The following is a 24,107-nucleotide window of genomic DNA, read 5'->3' on the forward strand; positions in this document are numbered from 1 at the left end:
GGCAAGTCACAGGTTGTTTCATAGATATTCCCTCTTGCAATATATCATATAGATTGTGCATCTTGCTGGAAGAAGCTGTCACTCATGACGGCTGATGGGGGTGACATAAGCAATGACCATTGACACATTTAAAAAAAAAAAAAAGTCAGATCCTAAATGAGACAAAGTATATACTCTGAATTTTCAATATAGAATCCATGTAAAGCTCCAAAGTGACAGCTCATTGAAACGGTCTGGCTGCAATGTCCCATGTCCCTTAAGCTTGAGAAAGTGCAATAATTACTTCTGAGGGTTAACTCCTCCTCTAGTGGCTGTCTACCAAACAGCCACTAGAGGGACTTCCGGAATTTAAATGGACCTTTGGTTTGGTATCTGACGCTGGACGTCCTCACGCTATTGAATAATGCTTTCCTATGGGGAAATCCTAATGCGAGCGTGGCCATTGCCGTGCATGCACATGAGGTCTTCCCCGCTGGTTGATGGCGGTGGAGGAGCACAGCCTGACCCAGCGCCGAGGGACATCGGCACTGGCTTCAGGTAAGTGACTGAAGGGGTTTTAACCCCTTCAGCGTTGCGGGAGGGGGGTACTGCAGGATTCTATAATGCCAGGAAAACAGCTTTGTTTTCCTGGCACAATAGAATAATTTTAAACCAAAACACATCACACTTCCATATCTCCAAAATTTGGGAGGTGTGAGATTGGGAAAGGTGGGTGAGTCTCAAAGGGGGTAACCTGCGACATACCGTGGCATTCCACCCTTTCTGAAAGTTAATTTCAGAAGCCGGGTGCTGCTTGGGGAACTAAATAGTCTGCACTGAAGGCAACCTTTTGGGGTTAAACCGATTTGAGAATGGTTTAACCTCTTCAGGTAAGAAAGTGCTCAGGTACCTCCTGGCACCATAACAAATTCCTTTTGATGAAGTTGTTATGGTGCCCAGAGTGTTCCTTTAAATGTTTTCTACTAACACTGCAATAACTAGAATACAATAATAATATTATACAAACAGTTACATAATATATCAGACACTGTATAAATGTGCTTGGTTCTATCGATTTATATTATTTCTCCATTTCAATGTTGCTATGCAGTCAGTACCAGTAGAAGGAGATGTAAACCCTGCCAAGAGCCCCCCTTTGATGGAAGAGCATGTTAATAGACGGTATGCTAATAGGGGGTATGATATTGTGTGGTGTGATACTGAGTGCGGAGATACATTTCATTCCATTCCCAGATCGCAAGACGTTCTATTCGGACATTCCAGCACTCTGTATCCTATCAGGGCAGCTAATGGGCGGTAACACTGTTTCCCTGAAGGCCCTGGAGGACCGTGCAGGCAGTCAGTGAGCGGCTCCGCCACATGGCGGCTGGTACTCGGTGTGTGCAGCACGGAATGTTCCCCGATACCCCGTGTTATGTCCTATTCAGTGACACTTCAGATTGTGTGCCGCAGGCTCCGCCCCCTCATTTCATTACTGAATTCTCCTGCTTTCTCTTCCCTTCCTGCAGGGGGAGGTGGAGAACTGGATGGAATGGCAGGCTGTGCAGGGGGAGGTGGAGAACTGGATGGAATGGCAGGCTGTGCAGGGGGAGGATGGAGAGCTGGATGGAATGGCTGGTTGTGCAGAGCTGTTTCCGGGGCTGTTGATAAAATAAAGGGGAGTCGGGTTTTATTGATCTTAAACTGCAGAGTTTAGTTTGGGATAAAGTATCTGTCAGTGTGGGGGAGATAACAGATACATGAACTAGTGAGGCGAAGTTTGTCAGATTGGGGAGAGCAGAGAAGCCAGGATCTCCCACTCACTACTGAACGGTCTGACTGGTAACAATGTGTCAGCAGTTTATATAGTGAGCGAAAATACCGCGCGCAGGCTCCTCCCTCTGCTTCGGGTTCGAGTCTTCTGATGGTGAGTTAGAACTATCAGCCTTTATACCATATCGCCTGAGTGCATTTTATACCCAGACACGGCCTGAGTGCCTCTCATGCCCAGACACGGCCTGAGTGCCTCTCATGCCCAGACACGGCCTGAGTGCCTCTCATGCCCAGACACGGCCTGAGTGCATTTTATACCCATGCGGACAGAGAAGGGAGAGGCTGCTGTTTAAAGAATGAAATGAGAGACTGAGCCGGGGAGAGCAATGCGAGCAGGGCCGGCCTTTAGGCGCCCTGTGTGAAAAATCTTCACTGTGCCCCCCCTCATCCATGTATGATGTAATGTTTGTGTTGTCTGTGTATGTGATAGTAGGTGTGATGACTGTGTGTGATATATATGCTATGTGTTGGCTGTGTGTGATATTTGTTCTGGGTTTATTGGCTGTGTGTGATGGTTATTTAATTCAGATAAAAACATGCATATAGGCCTGTGTGTGAATGCAGGTGTATATTTTTGCAGAGTTATGTGCACACAGTCAGATGCACACAGTTATACATATACACTGTCAAATCCGTCACATACACAGGATCAGGCAGAAACACACAGGATCAGGCAGAAACACACAGGATCAGGCAGAAACACACAGGATCAGGCAGAAACACACAGGATCAGGCAGAAACACACAGGTACAGGCAGTAACACACAGGTACAGGCAGTAACACACCTACACAGTTACAGGTAGATAAACACACTCACACACAATTACAGGCAGAAAGACACACATACAGTTTTACACACACACAGCCACACATACTTACATGCAGACAGCCACACACACACACACACAGTCAGGAACTCACACACCCACAGGCAGACAGTCATACATACACACACACACACACACACAGACAGTCACACTGACAATCACACCGTTACCTGTGGCGGCAGTGCAGCTCCTGGAGACTGGTTGTTGGGGAAGCAGGGACTCCTTCCTGCTTCCCCTGCAGCAGTTATCCGGCGCTTATAGCTCCGCCCCGCCGCAGGGAAGCTCCGCCACAAGTTATTTTAATATTTTTAAATGCCAGCCATGTGTGAGCGGTGGTGGCCACACAGCTCGCACACCCCTAAGGCCGGCCGTGAATGCGAGAGGCTGAGCTGGGGAGAGCAAGGGGCTGCAGGTGGATCAGCACTGCTCCATCCAGACAAGGAATCGGGAAGCAGACAAATATAGGTAGATACTGAAGCCCCCTGGTGGACAGCAAGGTAGAGAACCTGACTGGGATGCTGGACCTGTGAGTTGAAATCCAGCCAGGTCTCTTAAAGGGGCGGCCACACCTTGCTGTCTGCAGGTTCAGGTTGCACTATGACAAGGGGTGACCTCCGAGCGAAACACAGACAGGGCTTCAACTAGGGCAGGGCTGTCCAACCTGCGGCCCCCCAGATGTTGCTGAACTACAACTCCCATGATTCCCTGGCTATCGGTTTCATTGAAAGAATTATAGGAGTTGTAGTTCAGCAACATCTGGGGGGCCGCAGGTTGGACAGGCCTGAACGAGAGGATCTAGTTCAGGCTCAGACAGGGAATCCGTATCAATATATATCAGTATATATTGTCCAATGCAACTTTGACTGTATTATACCTATTCTATGAGTACAATATGTAATGTATTTGATATTTTACTTCAAAATGTATGTGCGCTCACCCTTTTTTCTTTTCTGTACACCTCTGCACAATCTGCAAAAATGTTAATAAAATTCTATTTAACAAAAATAACATTACAATTTTATTTTTTAGAACGTTTTATTAGAAAATAGTTTCCCTAAAGCAAACTCTGAGAAGCAGCTGTCAAACACTATTCGGTAAGCTGAATACGTTTTATTATATTTGTGTCTGTGTAATGCACTCATACATATGTGTGTTTTTGTGTATGTATACATATTTGTGATCGGTGACAAAAGACCAATGTTAATCAATAAGACTTGATCTATCCCAGTAATATCAAGTAGGTAGTGGTGTGCTGAAACAGACGAGCAGGTAGGCCTGAAAAATGAGGGCAAAAATAATTAATACTGCCTAATCTCAGAACAAAATAATTAGCAAAATCCACCCCCAATTATTAGGCCTGACTTATAGAAACATTGAATGTGACCGCAGATAAGAACCATTCGGCCCATCTAGTCTGCCCAATATTTCCAAAAACCTTTACTTAGTCCCTGGCCTTATCTTAAGTCTAGGATAGGCTTATGCCTAACCCACACATGCTTAAACTCAGGGCCGCCATCAGGGGGTGACAACCATAACGGTTGTCACGGGCCCGGCGGCCCTGGGGGGCCCGGCCGCCCGGGCCCCACGTGTAGCAGCGGAACTGCGGCGCCCGCACGCTGATGGGGCCCATCTCTTCAGGGGCCCGGTCAGCGCTGTGGCCGTGGTATAGCGCGACCGGGCCCCTTTAAAAAATAAATTGCCGCCGCAGCGCAAGTGCTGCTGGGAGGAAGTGGTCACTTCCTCCCAGTTCACTCCGCGCGGGAGGAGGGAGCGCCCGCCCGCCCGCCTGCCCGACAATGAAGAGGGAGAGCCCCGCCTGCCCGACAATGAAGAGGGAGAGCCCCGCCTGCCCGACAATGAAGAGGGAGAGCCCCGCCTGCCCGACAATGAAGAGGGAGAGCCCCGCCTGCCCGACAATGAAGAGGGAGAGCCCCGCCCGCCCGACAGTCCCATCAGCCCCAGCCAGCCACCCTCCTGCAAAGACAAGGTAAGAAACAGGAGGGTGGCTGGAAAATGAGCTCTGTGTGTGTGTGAATGTATGTCTGTGTGTGTGTCTGTCTGTCTGTGTGTTTGTGTGTATGTATGTCTGTCTGTTTGTGTGTATGTATGTCTGTCTGTTTGTGTGTATGTATGTCTGTCTGTCTGTGTGTATGTCTGTCTGTGTGTATGTATGTATGTTTGTGTGTATGTATGTCTATCTGTCTGTGTGTATGTCTGTCTGTCTGTGTGTGTCTGTCTGTCTGTGTGTGTATGCCTGTCTGTGTGTGTATGCCTGTCTGTGTGTGTATGCCTGTCTGTGTGTATGTATGTCTGTCTGTGTGTATGTATGTCTGTCTGTGTGTATGTATGTCTGTCTATGTCTGTGTCTGTGTGAATGTATGCATGTCATTATGTGTATGAATGTCAGTGTATGTATGTATGCATGTCATTATGAATGTGTGTATGTCTGTCTGTATGCATGTATGTCTGCATGTCATTATGAATGTGTGTCTGTATGAATGCATGTATGCCAGTATGAATGTATGTCATTATGAATGTGTGTATGTATGGATGTCAGTGTCTGTATGGATGCCAGTCTGTATGTATGTATGCATATATGTCTATCTGTATGCATGTCATTATGTGTGTATGAATGTCAGTGTATGTATGTCTGCATGTCAGTATGAATGTGTGTATGTCAGTATGAATGTCTGTCTGTATGTCATTATGAATGTGTCTGTGTCTGTATGTCCTTATGCATGTGTGTCTGTATCTATGTTAGTATGTGTCTGTCACTATGTACGCCTGTGTGTCTGTATATGTGTGTATGTCTCAGTATTTGTGTGTCAGTATGTATGCCTATTTGTGTCTCAGTATGTGTGTCTGTTAGTATTTATCAGTGTGTGTGTGTGTGTGTATCTGTGTCCTTTTGTATCAGTGAATGTGTTTGTGTCTGTGTGTGTATTCCTGTGGGCTGGATTTGGAGACCGTCTCTGTGGGCGGTTTTGGAGGCGGGCCCCCAGGGGCCCAGACCCTGAGCTCAGTTAGGGGCCCCAAAATTTCTGGTGGCGGCCCTGCTTAAACTCCCTCACTGTGTTAACCTCTACCACTTCAGCTGGAAGGCTATTCCAGGCATCCACATCCAAAGTAATACTTTCTGATATTATTTTTAAACTTTGCCCCTCTAATTTAAGACTATGTCCTCTTGTTGTGGTAGTTTTTCTTCTTTTAAATATAGTCTCCTCCTTTACTGTGTTGATTCCCTTTATGTATTTCAATGTTTCTATCATACCCCCCTGTCTCGTCTTTCCTCCATCCTCCAATCCTTTAACCTTTCCTGGTAAGTTTTATCCTGCAATCCATGAACCAGCTTAGTAGCCATTCTCTGAACTCTTTCTAGAGTGTCAATATCCTTAATTGATTCAGCAACTATTACAAAGCACAGAAATCTTTCCAGATTGCTATGAAGGTAAGTATGAAGGATTAATAATGTAATTAATTGGTAATATTGGGCAAAATGATACCATAATTCAGTGAGGAATATTTAAAACCTGAACCTATGCTGGTTATAAGATAATGTATTGGATGTAACCACTGCTCCTGACTAGCTGCTGTAAGGAAATACTGTCTCTTCCCATTGCTTCGTGTCTTGGTGCATCACCCAAATCTGGACCTGAAAACAAATTGTGAGAATGTTTATCATCCCCTAATTCCATCTTCTTTCTCTCCTCCGCTCTCATTCCACGTATAGTAGGGCTGTTATAACCATATCTGAAACAGAAGAAAATTGTTATACTGAAAAGATTTGAATGAGCCCCACTATGGGTTAGTAGGACAAACTGTAAAACACCCAGGTACTGGCTTACCTATCTCTTGCCAAGTGGCAATACAAATAAGTTCCAATTAATCACTTGGGAAACCGAACTAGTTGCCAAGTGGCAATGAGCGGCACTACATATGAGTTAGGGCGATGCGTAAGTAGGCCATCGAGCATTGTGGTGACAATAAAGATATTTGAGATAGATTGTCCTGGGACACGTGTGGCCCTAACTGCTTTGTCAAGAAGTCAGGGTTGTGAGGCATGAATTATGATTTGGGCTGAAGTTCGAAATAGCTTCTTAGTTGAGGTTGGGGATTAGCCTCATGTGATTGCTAGCTAGTGGCACAAGAAGCCAAAAACTAAGGCCAACAAAGGTACCCTAACAGCAAGACAAAAACAAAATATAAAAAAATATGGTACACTTACTAGAATCATATCTGTCCTTTTGTGAGTTCGTGCATCTGCCGGCTAAATCAAACCGTGCACCCTCATGATCGGCAAAGGCCTCCCGGAAGTATCCTGTGAACTTTGCCGATCGTGAGGGTGCACAGACTGTTTGATTTAGCCGGCAGATACACAAACTCACAAAAGGACAGTATTTTACAGGGATCCGGAACATGTGAATGGATGCTGTGTTTTTTTTTTTTTACTACTGTGGAAATAAACCGTTTTACCTTATTGGCTGCAGTGGATCTTTGCATTTCGAGCTGTCAAAAGTAGAGCAGGTTCCTCTGCTCTCTGCTTGTGACTGAAAATTTTACATACACTCTGTATTATTTTTTTAAAAAGCAATATTTCACTATATGTGCTTTGTATTGTATTTCTTTTTTATGTAACACTATTTGAAACCGAGGTTTACTTCAAGCATATGATTCTAGTAAGTGTACCATATTTGGTATTTTAATGCACTAGGTCACTTTACAATTTTGGCATTAAGGAGTTTTTCATATTGCACTTATAAAGAGTGGTATAAGTGTTTGGATGTAGCACTTGCATTTTGCACTTCATGAGAAAGTGGTATAAATTGTCTGCACTACCTCACTTTATTGATACAGTGAGTTAAATTTGCACTTATATAATAATATTTAACGCACTTATTTCTTTGTTTGGATTTTATTGTTGGGTGTTATGAGCTGATACACTTATATGTGCTGCTTTGTGTAATAAGGTCACAATCACTATTATAAGCGCCTTTTTTTTCACTTGCTTATTGTTGTTCTACGATGCGTAAGTAGGCCATCGAGCATTGTGGTGACAACAAAGATATTTGAGAAAGATTGTACTGGGACACGTGAGGCCCTAACTGCTTTGTCAAGAAGTCAGGGTTGTGAGGCACGAATTATGATTTGGGCTGTAGTTCGAAATAGCTTCTTAGTTGAGGTTGTGGATTGGCATCATGTGATTGCTAACTAGTGGCACAAGAAGCCAAAATATTAACTAAGGCCAACTAAGGTACCCTAACAGCAAGACAAAAACTAAATGTAAAGTCCTGTCCGAACAAGTGGCTGCCCTAAGAATGGAAGTCAATTTGGGGAAAAAATTGACTAAATAGATATACACCTGGAAGATTGAGAAAATGAGTACTGAAGCTGAAACTTCTCAGTAAGTATAAATAAATAGAAAAGTGTAAGGCAAAAAGTGTAGAGGTTCAATAGCCTAAAACCAAACCAGTACTACAAAGTGAAGTATGTACAGATTAGGTGACAGAACCATTTAACATAAAACTATATACTATTACTAGGATTAACAATACATTGTATATCATACTGTCTTACTTTGGAGGTATAGATAAAGTTAAATATATGTTTTCTGTATAACCAGTTTGTGGCTCAAGTTGCAGGGAGCTGCGAACAATACAAAACCAAGCGGTTTGTATTTATTTTTTGTTTTTATAAAAAATAAATGTAATCTAAATTATTGTTACGGTTGCCCCAGGCCAACTAAGGGGTTGGACCGTAGAAAGGATGCTCCTAGCGCTCACCAAGGACCATCAGCACCGCACCAGACACCATAAGCACTGCAGACCCCACCGACCACCGCAGCTTGGTTGGGGGGGTCTCGCCGTCTCCTACCCACCCTTGACTTACGACAAGGCTCCAGGTTCCAGTGGGTAAACATCTCTTCCTACCAGAGAGCGAAACAGGAAGAAGCTCTTGGAAGAGCTCAGTGAAGCCAAGGCAGTATGCAGAGTATAGCAATCCCTGTAGTGATTATAGCTGTCCCCTCCATACACGAGTCAAGGCTGCGAGTTGAGGGTCAAGTAGAACTGGTTTAATGAGTACAAAGGCATTTCTTATATACAGTTTTCCCCTCAAGGTTACCACCCACGTGGATCTTGTGGAGCACAGGACACAGTCACAACAGCCAATCAACACAGTATTGTACAGTTAGACACTCCCAGCTAATGTACACAAACCCTCCCCTCTGCCTGTGATACAATTGCCAAACACAATGGACTAACTCAATTACCACAGGCAGAAAATATCCTGTTTTACCCAAAGTCCAGAAACACCCTAAAAGAACAACATATCCCCACAATACATCCCTGGATAGCCCTGATCTGGGTGAACAACATATCCAAAAATCACCCAGATCAGATCAGTGGGGCTTGTCTATCTTCTCCTCTATCCTGGAGATAATTGACTTAAGTGGCTGTGGTACCTTAATTATCTCCAGTAACTGGAAATATCTCCAAGTAAGAAAAACTGTTACAAAAACCACATAAAATACATAACTCCTATAATACAATGTTTAACCTATATGTCCAACATATCCCCAGATAGCTTGGATCTGAGTGCTCAATATGTCCAATGTTAAAAGTGCACTATAGTACAAGGAAGGGTGTGGTCAGACAATAGCAAGGGCTGATGGGAGATTGAGGAGGGACAAAGCAGCCAGTTTCAACTGGTCTGGCAGTGTCCCTGGGACAACACCCTGCTGGAGAACAATAGGATAGGAAAAAGGGGGAGAGGAAGAGGCACATTTTCCCATGGAAGTCACTTTTTTGCATGTCTTTTTGCAGGGCCATAGTCATAGGGCAGGAGGCTGGCAATCAGGCTCCTCCAAAGGCCAGTGGCAAAGGGTAGTTTGTAACAATTATTCTCATATATTTTGACAAAAATTGCAATAACCCAACCCTATTGCAAGAAAAGGACTGTATGGTAATCCGCAAGGTTTATAACCCCTGATAAATTTCAACAGACAAACCAAATAGAGATCCGACTCCCAAAGAGATGGAGTCAAATCTCCATAGATTACCACTAGTATAAAAACACTTATTTTAACCATACAATAGTGATAAAATTAGAGATAATTAGATTATAGTCTTTATTAGTAATAACTTCTACATATACACTATCCTCAAAAAATAAAAAGTGAATGTGAATTAAAATAGGAGGGAATGAAGAGTACTAAGCTTGATATCTATCAGGGTACCTGAAGTCTCTACCTCCGAGAGAGGTAGAGACTTAGACGTCTATCCGTCCGGACGGCCTGTTTCCTCTGTTCCTCGCGGTCCACCCGGTCACGTAAACGCCGGCCGCGAGGGAGTCACTTCCTTTTGTAGCATGACGTCCGGAGGCCGACGTCATGACGCCAACCCGGAACGACCTGTCACTCAATCCTTTAGAGACTAATCCGGACTCGTCGGAGGCGTGTCTTCCTTCCGAGCCAGGGTATTTAAACATGCTTCTCCCATTTGCTCATTGCCCTGTCGTGGTTCTAGTCTGCCTAGTCACACAGTGCTCTTGTATTTCTGTTATCCCTTTGGTTCCGACCCGGCTTGTTTGACTTACTCTGATTACCTCTGTTACCCTTGACCCGGCTTGTTCCTCGCTTACCTGTCTTCTCGTTCCCTCGACCTCGGCTTGTCTCTGACTATTCTCTATTATCTCCGTACGTTAGTCCGGCCATTCTAAGGTCCGGTATACGTATCCTGTACCTGTTTGTACTCTGCGTGTTGGATCCCTGTCCCGATCCTGACAATATCATACATATGACAAGTTACTGTGTATATAATTAAATTTATATCACAATTTAACAGAGGATATGTCTTCAAGGATAACCGTAACTAGTTATCTTGAGACACACTAGATACTGGGCTTAGATATTTGTAGTTATATTAGCACACTATGGGGTCTCCTGAGTAAACAAAAGATTAAACTGCACTTGTGGTTCTCAGTTGTGGTATATTAAAAAAACAAAAACAAAAAAAAACCAAACTTGACCATGGAGCAATAGAAGATTGTTGTCTGATCTAATGAATCACATTTTCTTTTAGAATAGGTGGATGGCTTGGTGCATGTGCATTGTTTACTTGGGAAAGAGGGTACACTATGGGAAGAAGGCAGGCTGGCAGGGGCAGTGTTATCATGCTCTGGGTTGGGCAGTTATGTGGATATTGCTTTGACATGTACCATCTACCTAGAGATTGTTGCAGATAATCAACACCTCTACATGGCAATGGTGTTCCCTGATGGCAGAAGTCTCTTTCAGCAGGATAAAGCACACTGCTACACTGCCAAAAATGTTCAGAAATGGTTTGAGGAACATGACAAAATGTTCAGAAATGGTTTGAGGAACATGGCCTCCAGATTCCCCAGATCTCAACCTGATTGAGAATCTGTTTGATGTGTTGGAACAACACCTCCAATTCATGAGACCTCACCAAGCAACGTTCATGACTTAAAAGATCTGCTGCTAATCATTTTCTGCAAGATATCACAGGGCACGTTCAGAGGTCCATGGCGTGATGCATTATAGATGTTTTGGCAGCACAACATGCACCTACAGGATATTAGTCAGGAGTTTTTAATGTTGTCTGATCAGTGTTTTTTTTATATGTAAATAACCTAACTGGTTTTGCACTATATTATCTAGTTTTACATTATATGTACCTTTCTGTACCATGTATATCTGTGTACATTCATTTGAATTACTGGCATAATGAGCACACAGCAAGGGTGCAGGAAGCAACTGGGTCAAAATTTATGTTTAAACCATTTGTCGTTTACACTGTTCCTTCATCAGTAGGAGAACGTTTTTGTGCCATACACTTTATCTATTATTTTCCAGATGTTGACCTAAAAGTGGAGGATTTTAATTATTAGTAAACTCTCCATACAGCAAAAATGTGTTAAGAAACTCATTATACCTAATCCCCAGTACACAGAACGTGTTGCGTCTTGTTCCTAACTGAAGAAACAGAGTTCCATGTAGTGCAAGGAGATACATGGTCCCATTTATATAATTCATTGCACTTGCAGTAGTTTGGAAGAATTGGTGTGTCTATTTTACCATCCTCCCAAGTTACTGAGATCATAGAGGAAACTTGACTTCCTCCTGAACCACAGTCAGGAGTTCATGCCTCAACACATTAGAGCTGTTTTGGCATCACAGTCAGGAGTTCATTCATATTAGGCAGGTGATTTTAATGTTGTAGCTGATTAGTGTATTTTGTATGGCAAAAACTTTTAACTGGTTTTGCACTTTATTTGGTGGTACACTATATAATAGCTTTCTATTTCCATGGAAACCGCTGTGGGAGCTCTTTGCACTGTTGTACGATACCGTTGTACATCCGAAGACCGTACATTAAGTTCACGCATTTGCAAAAGTAGGTCCTCCATATGGAAAAACCACCAGTTTTCAGTCTTTTAGAACCAAAAAGTATCCTACAAAAAAAATCCCTACAAAGTTACAGTACTGTGGCAAACAACCACTTAATACCCCGGGAGGGAGAGGGGGTGGGATTTAATAAAAGAATAAATAAATAAATAAACACACCAAGAAATGTTTTGGATATACAGCTTAAAAAACTTTGTTTCCATCAGCATTTAATGTAGAATTGGAATGATCTAATATTCACTAAATGATGGGGCATATTTTGTTAAATAAGTTTACTTTATCTTACCTGGTTCGTGTGAACAAACCCACCGAACAGCGCTCTCCTGGCTTGTCTGAAAAAAGAAGGAGGCGTTCATGAAGTTGACCTGTGTTCGCTGAGTCTAGTGTCCGACTTTGGGTTCCAGACACTCGACGACCAAGTCCCGCTGCCTCTTTTCGTGCGACACGATGGCCGCTGTTTTCTCCAGCAAATGGCGTTCGGTTATATGAATGGGGGTAACAAGGAGAGAGCACTTAATCCTGCGGTTTCTTTATTGTTAATAAGCCAGGGGGGTGCTCGGTGTTCGGTAGGTTTTATCTACCGAACAAAGAAAAAATAAAGTTTGGGAACCAAAGTGTATAGCTTCGTTACAAGATGGATAGATACAAATGGATAAGTACAGAGGAATCGAGATGGATGGATGCATATGGATGGATGGAGTGATATATGGATGGAGTGATATATGGATGGATGAAGTGATATAGGGATGGATATGGATAGATAGGTATGGATGGAGTGACCAAACCCTGTAATTTCCTGGTCCCAGTTATTTTCCCTACATGCGGTAGAGTGATCTACCGAACACCGACCATCCCCTTGGTACTTGGTCGTCGAGTGTCTGGAACTCCTAAGTCGGACACTCGACTCCGCGAACACCAGTAACTTTGTACAAACGCCTGCTTCTTTTCACGACAAGCTAGGAAAGTGCTGTTCGTTGGGATTGTTTGCACGAACCAGACGAACAATCGCTACCTATGAGCCAGGAGAACCGTTTGACATTTTGTTCGTTTTGGAACTATTTTGGGCAGACGCCACGTTACAGATGGGGAGATGGAAATTAACGCCTATTTGCAGGATTTCAAAAGACAATGTGCTCTGGAAGACCTGGATAAAGAGAACTGGGCAGCCATTCTGAGCAGCAAATTATCAGACCGTGCAGCTGAAACCTACTGGGCAGTACCTGACTCAGACATACAACATTATGAGCGGGTAAAAGACATATTACTGGCCCGGTACACTGTAACAACCAAAGCTTACAAGAGAAAATTTTGAGGATTAAGAAAGGGTAACAGACTCTTTTGCAGAATCGAATTTCTGGATGCAGAGATACTAGGCAACCACCTTGGGAGATGCACTACAACTGTTGCTGCTAGAACAGTTCATTGACCATAAACCTACAGAGATCTGGGAATGGGTGAGGGATCGTAATCCTGGAGCAATGGAGGAGGCAGCTAGGTTAGCAGATGAATATCACGATGGAAGGAAGGTAGAATCCAGCAGAGGGTGACCCCCCTTCAGGCTGTCGTATCCGGCGCAAAGCACTCCACCTCAGCCCAGATGCGCTCCATTCACTCTGGCACCCACACCTCCCCACTCTGACACACTGGGCCCTTGTGCCATGGGTGCAACCAACTCGGGCAGTTCAAAAATAATTGCTCAATCCGTAACCGAGGGAGCTGGGAACGCGCAGTAGGTGCTTAAAACGTTCACAGCCTCCGGTCGGCACTGGGAAATGTTCCTTCCCCCACCTCCTGTTTGCCTATCGCGAAGTGCCCCAGAAGTCCATAGAACTCTCCACCTTCCAACTCCTATATGGGAGAAAAGAATGGGGACCCCTGGACCTCATATGGAAGCACTAGGAGGGTGACACAGGAGAGGGAGGGATCCCTATTGTACCCTACATCCTGAAGTTGAGGGATCGCCTGCAGGCTCTAACTGACTCTGTAAGGGAGAATCTGCATACGACCCAGCGACGCCAAAATAGGTTGTATGATAGGGGGGCACGGGATAGGATCATAGAAATAGGACAGACGGTGTTGGCGTTGAAGCCGACCAAAAAGGACAAGCTTCAGGCTGCCTGGTAGGGACTGTCTGTCGGCCTGTACCTCTCTGTCGGCCTGTACCTCTCTGTCGGCCTGTACCTCTCTGTCAGCCTGTACCTCTCTGTCTGTTGGCCTGTACCTCTCTGTCTGTTGGCCTGTACCTCTCTGTCGGCCTGTACCTCTCTGTCTGTCGGCCTGTACCTCTCTGTCTGTCGGCCTGTACCTCTCTGTCTGTCGGCCTGTACCTCTCTGTCTGTCGGCCTGTACCTCTCTGTCTGTCGGCCTGTACCTCTCTGTCTGTCGGCCTGTACCTCTCTGTCTGTCGGCCTGTACCTCTCTGTCTGTCGGCCTGTACCTCTCTGTCTGTCGGCCTGTACCTCTCTGTCTGTCGGCCTGTACCTCTCTGTCTGTCGGCCTGTACCTCTCTGTCTGTCGGCCTGTACCTCTCTGTCTGTCGGCCTGTACCTCTGTCTGTCGGCCTGTACCTCTGTCTGTCGGCCTGTACCTCTGTATCTGTCGGCCTGTACCTCTCTGTATCTGTCGGTCTGTACCTCTCTGTATCTGTCGGTCTGTACCTCTCTGTATCTGTCGGTCTGTACCTCTCTGTATCTGTCGGTCTGTACCTCTCTGTATCTGTCGGTCTGTGTCTCTCTGTCTCTCTGTCTTTCAGTCTGTCGGTCTGTACCTCTCTGTCTCTCTGTCTTTCAGTCTGTCGGTCTGTACCTCTCTGTCTCTCTGTCTTTCAGTCTGTCGGTCTGTACCTCTCTGTCTCTCTGTCTTTCAGTCTGTCGGTCTGTACCTCTCTGTCTCTCTGTCTTTCAGTCTGTCGGTCTGTACCTCTCTGTCTCTCTGTCTTTCAGTCTGTCGGTCTGTACCTCTCTGTCTCTCTGTCTTTTTTTCATAAAATGTTTGTAAGGTAAAGGGAAAATAAGAAGGTAAATGCCAGAAGGTGATACATCTGCAATATGACACATACGTGTTTTAGAGGCATACAATTGGCACACTATAGCAATCGACTTTGCAGCCAGACAATCTGGAATAATCATGGCAGCTTTAGATGAATAAACTTAGCACATTATGGCAATCTGCTTTAGAAGCACATAATTGGCAGATCATGCATAAAATTGGCATATCATGGCAGTTTTAGAGGCATAATTCTGGGATATTATGGCAGTATTAGAGGCAGTAACTTGGCATATCATGGCAGTTTTAATGGCATAATTGTGGGTATAATGGCAGTTTTAGAGGCAGAAACTTGGCATATCATGGCAATCTGTTTTAGAGGCATACAACTGCTTACTCACAGACTCGGTCAGAATAAGACTAAGACCTCTTTGTTCGTTCGTTCGTTCGTTCGTTCATTCATTCATTCATCCTTTCATTCATGCACTCACATTCATTCATTCGTGCATTCATTTATTCACTCATGCATTACCCATTATTTATTTGTAATGTTTGTTTATTGTATAGATTGCACACTGAATTCTCTCTCTCTCTCTCTCTTTTTCTCTCTCTCTCTCTCTCTCTCTCTCTCTCTCTCTCTCTCTCTCTCTCTCTCTCTCTCTCTCTCTCTCTCTCTCTCTCTCTCTCTATATATATATATATATATATATACACACATACATATTTACTATCTAATTAGGAATATATTGTTTTCTACTTTTTATAATTTAACTTTACATATTTTTATACATTTTTTTTTTCTTGAATAGGGTTTTTTAACACATAATGAATACCAAATGTGTCCTAGGTCCATTTCTCTAACGCAGGCACCTATGGTTTTTGTTTTTTTTTAAACAAAAAAGCATTTTCGGCTAACATGCTCAGCCTTTAAAATTGCCAATGTATTATGCCCCGGTGTTGAGTATAATTTTCCCCTTTTTTAAATTAGCTTGATCAGTGGTGGTCAGTATTATAATGTAATTCATATTAGCAATATTATTTCATTGACGTTCGTCAAACCGGAAGTGACATACAGACGCGGAAGTGCCGAATGCGTTCCACAGTGGAACGCACGCCAACAGCTGCCGTGAATATTATTATTATTATTTATATAGCACCAACAAATTCTGTAGCGCTACACGTTATAATGCTGATATAAAAGCAGAAGCTGGTCGGTTCAGATCTACACATCCCTGAGGAAGTCCAGAAGAGGAAGAAACGCGTTGGATTGACTATTTCTCTTGTTCATATGAACATTTTATTTTATCTTGATCTGTGATCCTGTTGTTGCTGCTGGAATTTCCGCTGTATTTTTTTTATCTGCTGAACACGTGGATTCCACCTTGGTGTGGAGATATGCTGTTTTCCATTTGATATATTTTAAGTGCCATATATACAATAATTTTTATACTTTTTATACAATCTGCACTATCTATTCTCTTCTTTGATTTGAGTGTCTAAGAAGATATCCCATATACCTAAGAATTTCATCGATGGAGGATTCTCTATATCTACACTATTACCCTAACATTAAGGGAGACATGCCTGAATTAATCATCTTCCTGTGAGTTTTATACCACCCCCACTTATGTTAATTGTACTATACTATTATGTTTTTTTCCCCCAATAGATATGCACCCATGGTAGATTCTACCAATCACTATACAGATACACGGTGCTTATGGTAAAATTACATTTACTATTGTACAGGTTGTACCATTTACTATAATCACTTTTTGGTGAATTACACAACTCTCTCTCCTTTGTTTTTTTTTTTTTGCTTTGTACGTTTTGTATTTTGAGTGTCTCTAGGAAACACTTTAACCTTAGGTGCTTTGTGTATATCAGAGCATAAACGTTAACTCATTGTTTGGGCTTTATAAAATATACCTTCTTAAGACAAATGCGGATCAATCCTAAGTCACATGATAAATGTAAAGGTTTGTTGGTGTTTCCTGATCTTTTGCTAGCTACAAGAATGAGTAGAATCCGTTTTAAAGATATAGCAACTCATCTTCGTTCAAAAAACAAAGGATATAGATGGGGCTTTCCAACAAAATTACTCATGCTCATCAAAGATGGTGAATTGAAGAAGCAGGTTACAGGATTTATGAAGCAGCTCTACGCGTTTCGTCTAGATACTAGACTTCATCAGGAGCAACAGCAATCAAATATATAAAAAGCATTTTATGATCCTGATTGATGTTAATTGGAGTATTGTGTTTCTTGTGTTTTGATATGTAATTTCTTGTTTTCCCATCGGTATCCACATTTCTCGGCGTTGGCCGAGGTGGAACGCATATGCGTTCCGGCCACGGAAAGATGACGTATTAGGATATGCGTCCGAAAGAGAGGATCTCTTCCGGATGGGTGGAACGCACGTGCGTTCCACGGCGGCAATGCGGAAATACATAGACGGACTTGAATTTTGAGAAAATGTATAACAGCTGCTATAGAACCCACGGATTGGTGAACTTTTGGCGCGGAATGGGACTAAGGACCTATATAAGAAGATTTAAAGAAACTAGACTTTTATTAATGCATTTGTATTTTACTATTGCTTTTTATATATTTGATTGCTGTTGCTCCTGATGAAGTCTAGTATCTAGACGAAACGCGTAGAGCTGCTTCATAAATCCTGTAACCTGCTTCTTCAATTCACCATCTTTGATGAGCATTTTTACTTCTGATTGTCTGTAAGTTTTTCCATTAAATGTGATTTTTTATTTAATTAAGATTTCACACTATGTCCAGTTCTCTTTTCTGCATGTACTCCTGAGGAATCATACTCCAGGATTTAAAGACATCTGATGGGCTTGAAATACTCCTTTATTTTGTGAGTGCATAATATTCATAGTAGGGACATATACACTAAACGGTGTTACCCTATGAGTGTTCTCTGCTTCCATTTTATCTAGGCGTATCTTGTTTTACAAATAAATTGGACAAGCCTGACTATAGATAGATGGTTGAAACGTACAGTTAAGGATAGTAACCTCAGAATTTTATATTAACCTATGGACACTTAACATTGCATTTGGGTTATAAGTAATTATTTAAGGTTAATGCGAATTAATTATATATTATTATTGAAAAGAAAACAAAAAAGGGCTAATAGTCATATACAAAAAAGAATAATTTTATAGAAAGTGAAATTTCCTCGTAAAAATTACTTACTGTGGCTGTCAAATACCATTTAAAAGATTTTTGAAGAAGATGGGCCTTAACACAACTTATGTAATATAACCTTATGTAACGGATCTCCAGTATTCCGACCGAGTACCTCCGTTTGACGGATGCTCCTAGTGCTTCCCGAGGGCTTCAAGCACTCCACTAGACACCATAACCACCGCAGACCCCACGAACCGCCACAGCTTGGTTGGGGTCTCGCCGACTTCCTCCTACTCTGGGCCCAAGACCAGGAACCAGCTTCCAGTAGGCAGACCTCTCCTAAATCCGGAGAGCAGGAACAAGCTCTTACAAGAATCTACTCTGGGGAGTATAGTGATTATAGCAATCCCCAGAGTGTAGGTCTCCAATCCCCCAAACATGAGCCGAAACTTTATGAAGGTGCAAGATGATCTGTTTATTGAGCACAAAAGGCATTTCTTTCATACACATTTTCCCCACAAGGTTACCACCCACGTTGACCTTGTAGAGCACAGGACACAAAGGACACAAACCAATCAAAACAATACAGTAATGTTTGACACTCCCACATACATCACAAGCCCACCCCTCTGCCTGGGATATAATTAAAGCAGCTAATACAATAACCTAATTATCCACAGGCAGAAAAACACACATTTCCCCCAAAGTCCAGAAAACACCCCAAAACATAACAGCCCCATAAATAATTATACATTCTTGGATAGCCCTGATCTGGGTGAACAGCATATCCAAAAATCACCCAGATCAGGGGTTCAAAAGTTTTGTGGAAGTCTCTTTTGACCGACCGCACGCATGATTTCATGCCCAAAACAGTTCCAGAGAATTTGGCTGTGCTGCCGGTCTATTTCCCATGTTAAAGTCAGTTCAAATAGACGAACGGCAACCGTTCGTGCAAATGTCAATGTTAAAGTGCCGTTCGTATTGGCGAATGGCGTTCGATTCCAGTCGAAGAGTTGAAGTTCAGAGAAGGTAAAGTTTCAGCAGTGTTAGTGCCGTCGCGTGTCCGATTGAAGGGGTAGACATCGGAGACCGTCTTGTCTTTGAGCCTCCTGTAGTCATAGAAACATAGAATGTGACGGCAGATAAGAACCATTCGGCCCATCTAGTCTGCCCAGTTTTCTAAATACTTTCATTAGTTCCTGGCCTTATCTTATAGTTAGGATAGCCTTATGCCTATCCCACGCATGCTTAAACTCCTTTACTGTGTTAACCTCTACCACTTCAGCTGGAAGGCTATTCCATGCATCCACTACCCTCTCAGTAAAGTAATACTTCCTGATATTATTTTTAAACCTTTGTCCCTCTAATTTAAGACTATGTCCTCTTGTTGTGGTAGTTTTTCTTCTTTTAAATATAGTCTCCTCCTTTACTGTGTTGATTCCCTTTATGTATTTAAATGTTTCTATCATATCCCCCCTGTCTCGTCTTTCCTCCATGCTATACATGTTAAGATCCTTTAACCTTTCCTGGTAAGTTTTATCCTGCAATCCATGAACCAGTTTAGTAGCCCTTCTTTGAACTCTCTCTAAGGTATCAATATCCTTCTGAAGATAGGGTCTCCAGTACTGTGTACAGTACTCCAAGTGAGGTCTCACCAGTGTTCTGTACAATGGCATGAGCACTTCCCTCTTTCTACTGCTAATACCTCTCCCTATACAACCAAGCATTCTGCTAGCATTTCCTGCTGCTCTATTACATTGTCTGCCTACCTTTAAGTCCTCAGAAATAATCGCCCCTAAATCCCTTTCCTCAGATGTTGAGGTTAGGACTCTATCAAATATTCTGTACTCTGCCCTTGGGTTTTTACGTCCAAGATGCATTATCTTGCACTTATCCACATTAAATGTCAGTTGCCACAACTCTGACCATTTTTCTAGTTTACCTAAATCATTTTCCATTTGGCTTATCCCTCCTGGAACATCAACCCTGTTACATATCTTAGTATCATCCGCAAAAAGACACACCTTACCATCAAGACCTTCTGCAATATCACTAATAAAAATATTAAAGAGAATGGGTCCAAGTACAGATCCCTGCGGTACCCCACTGGTGACAAGCCCAAGCTTCGAATATAGTCCATTGACTACAACCCTCTGTTGCCTGTCACTCAGCCACTGCCTTACCCATACAACAATATTGGAATCCAAACTCAAAGATTGTAGTTTGTTGATAAGCCTTCTATGTGCAACAGTGTCAAAAGCCTTACTGAAATCGAGGTAAGCAATGTCTACTGCCCCACCCTGATCTATAATTTTAGTTACCCAATCAAAAAAATCGATAAGATTAGTTTGGCATGATCTCCCTGAAGTAAACCCATGTTGTCTCTGATCTTGAAATCCATGTGTTTTTAGATGTTCAACAATCCTATCCTTTAACATGGTTTCCATCACTTTCCCCACTACTGAAGTTAGGCTTACTGGCCTATAGTTGCCCGACTCCTCCCTATTACCTTTCTTGTGAATGGGCACAACATTCGCTAACTTCCAATCTTCTGGGACTACTCCTGTTATCAATGATTGGTTAAATAAATCTGTTAATGGTTTTGCTAGTACACCACTAAGCTCTTTTAATAGCTTTGGGTGTATTCCATCAGGTCCCATTGACTTATTTGTCTTTACTTTTGACAGTTGAAATAGAACCTCTTCCTCTGTAAACTCACGTGTAATAAATGACTCATTTATCCTTTTTCTTAACTGAGGTCCCTTTCCTTCATTTTCATCTGTAAATACCGAACAAAAATATTAATTGAGGCAGTCAGCTAGACCTTTATCCTCATCTACATATCTTCCTTCTTTTGTTTTTAATCTAACTAATCCTTGTTTTACTTTTCTTTTCTCATTTATGTATCTAAAAAAGGTTTTGTCCCCCTTTTTTACTGACTGTGCTATTTTCTCTTCTGTGTGTGATTTGGAAGCTCTTATAACTTGCTTAGCCTCTTTCTGCCTAATCTTATAGGTCATTCTGTCTTCCTCACTCTGGGTTTTTTTATAATTACTAAATGCTAACTTTTTGTTTTTTACTATTTTGGCTACATCTGTGGAGTACCACAGTGGTTTCTTGAATTTTTTGCTTTTACTGACAAGCCTAATGCAATTTTCTGTTGCCTTCAGTAGTGCAACTTTTAAATAATCCCATTTCTTTTGGACTCTATTTAAATTGCTCCAGTCTGATAATGACTCCTTTACACATATTCTAATTTTGGAAAAGTCTGTTTTTCTAAAGTCTAAAACTTTAGTTTTTGTGTGGTGTGACTCAGTCACTGTTCTTATATTAAACCACACTGACTGATGATCACTGGATCCTAAACTTTCACCTAGTCCACACAGAACCGCGTGGTTTAGTCCTGTTTCGGATCAGCTTGATAAAGACCCTTAGGGGTTGAAACGTCGCTTTGTAGCTGCTGGTTCCAATAAATTGCCTTTTTCTTGGAATTCATTTGGAGTGCCTGGATTCATTTTCTATTTTTACCCCCCAATACCTGACACAATGGGTGCAGATTGAAGCCAGCTGCTTCACAGTCCCAATTCACACAGTACCATGGCACAAAACAGGAACAGATCTTCTGAAACCAACAAACTGTCCACACCACACAATCCAACCCACTCTAAAATCCTTGACTATAATCAGAAGAGGAAGAGACATAGCACCACACCCATCCCCACTGTACCCAATAACCATTCTCTCCGGGCCTACAACAGGCCACATTCCGAGACTTCACGGCCGAACCACGACATCTCCTACTAGAAGATGTGGTAAACGAGAAGGGGATCATCCCATTCACAGATCTAGTACCCCAATCAAAGAGGACAGAACTACATAAGTTCAGACACACACAAATCAGGCACTACATTCAATCTAAACCTCACCTGCTACTTGGAAGCAGACAACTCACGACCTTTGAAACAATTTGCAGTCAGCACACACTACGAGTAAAACACCTCTCCACATTCTACAAACTCCTACAAAAAAGGTCGGAGGACATTCTACCAGATTTCAATAAATCCTGGGCAGAGGAACTAGACATCACAATACAACCAAAGAAGTGGAAGCAAATATTCTCTAATATCTTTCATTCCTCCAACAGCAATGCCACGCACGAGGGCAATTATAAACGAGTTGCACGTTGGCATTACACGCCCTCACGCATCCATAAATTTTTCCCTACATCATCTAACTTATATTGGAGATGCAAACTCATGGAGGGCACTACTAGCCACATATGGTGGTCTTGTCCTATAATCCAAAACTATTGGAGCAAAATAACAGACCTAATACACATAATCACAGGGTATAAGGTCCTCCTGACTCCTCAGGTACTAATATTCATTATGTACCCCAACCCAATGGCCAGAGCACGACGTATATTATTAAACCACTTACTCACAGCAGCAAATGGGCTAAATGGAAACAAAACAAGGCACCAACCATTAGGGAATGGATCTCCAAAGTAGACACTTTTAGAATAATGGAAGGACTTTTCTACTCATTCACCCACAAATAGGGCGAGTACACAGACACATGGGCACCTTGGCTCTGCTTTCTTCAGGGGTCCACTCAACAACAATAAGATATGTGATACACACGGAGTATACAAGAAGGAAAAAAAAATCACTACTAGATCCCAGATTGTATCCCCTCTTGACGCCTCTCAGTAACAGGATAATAGATGAGCCGATGGAATAATGTAATAACATTGGTCAATCAACTGTTAGTAGCCTAAATAAGTTGAATATAGGTTATCGTTCTGATTCGCTGATTTTTAAAGTGTAAATGTACATAAGCACAATCTAGCACTGCAACATTTTGTATCTTATTGTTCATTATTTACTTACCAGAGACTGCTATGTTAGCATGTCTAGCAACTATTCATACTGTATTGCATGGAAATATTTCAATAAAAATTATAATTAAAAAATAAAAGTAATTTAGGAAAAGATCTCCACTATGTACCAAACTGGGCTTTTGGAAATTTTTCATGAACTATAAATATGTGGTCTATACATGCAAGTTAGATGATAACCTAGAGCCAGCATGTCTCAGTTGTATAATCCCTTTTTATAACAAGAATATTTTTAAAAGTCCCAAAGGGTCTATGATTTAAAAAAAAAAAAAAAAAAAAAGTCCCAAGGGACCTAACATTGTTAAATGACTGGTTAACCACAGGTCATACATAAGAGTAAAAATAAGAATCTGCAATTGAACCTGAGGACAGATACCTCATAAAGAAGTCATTTGTGTGTGTGTGTGTGTGTATGTATATGTGTATATGTGTGTATATATATCAAAAAAATTAAGGGAACACTTAAACAACACAATGTAACTCCAAGTCAGTCACACTTCTGTGAAATCAAGCTGTCCACTTAGGAAGCAACACTGAGTGACAATCAATTTCACATGCTGTTGTGCAAATGGGATAGACAACAGGTGGAAATTATAGGCAATTAGCAAGACACCCCCAATAAAGGAGTGGTTCTGCAGGTGGTGACCACAGACCACTTCTCAGTTCCTATGCCTCCTGGCTGATGTTTTGGTCACTTTTGAATGCTGGCGGTTCTTTTACTCTAGTGGTAGCATGAGACGGAGTCTACAACCCACACAAGTGGCTCAGGTAGTGCAGCTCATCCAGGATGGCACATCAATGCGAGCTGTGGCAAGAAGGTTTGCTGTGTCTGTCAGCATAGTGTCCAGAGCATGGAGGCGCTACCAGGAGACAGGCCAGTACATCAGGAGCCGTGGAGGAGGCTGTAGGAGGGCAACAACCCAGCAGCAGGACCGCTACCTCCGCCTTTGTGCAAGGAGGAACAGGAGGAGCACTGCCAGAGCCCTGCAAAATGAACTCCAGCAGGCCA

The 24,107-nt window shown here is 42.5% G+C and overlaps 1 protein-coding gene across 4 annotated transcripts in view; it reads left to right on the forward strand.

Moving 5' to 3' along the window:
* The first annotated feature begins 1,642 nt into the window (after positions 1-1,642).
* The window catches only part of LOC134573199 (oocyte zinc finger protein XlCOF7.1-like), a 34,185-nt gene continuing 11,720 nt past the window's right edge, over positions 1,643-24,107 (forward strand). For 2 of the 4 annotated variants that reach the window (XM_063432779.1, XM_063432777.1), the window contains exons 1-2: positions 1,643-1,906; positions 3,669-3,733. The gene's annotated coding sequence lies outside the window, so the exon portion shown is untranslated. Of the gene's footprint in view, positions 1,907-3,668; positions 3,734-16,450; positions 16,652-24,107 lie in introns of those variants that run through there. The other 2 variants (XM_063432780.1, XM_063432778.1) reach the window with 2 other exon arrangements.

This window comes from Pelobates fuscus, chromosome 9, assembly GCF_036172605.1.
Source record: "Pelobates fuscus isolate aPelFus1 chromosome 9, aPelFus1.pri, whole genome shotgun sequence".
In the NCBI taxonomy this organism is placed as follows: Eukaryota; Metazoa; Chordata; class Amphibia; order Anura; family Pelobatidae; genus Pelobates; species Pelobates fuscus.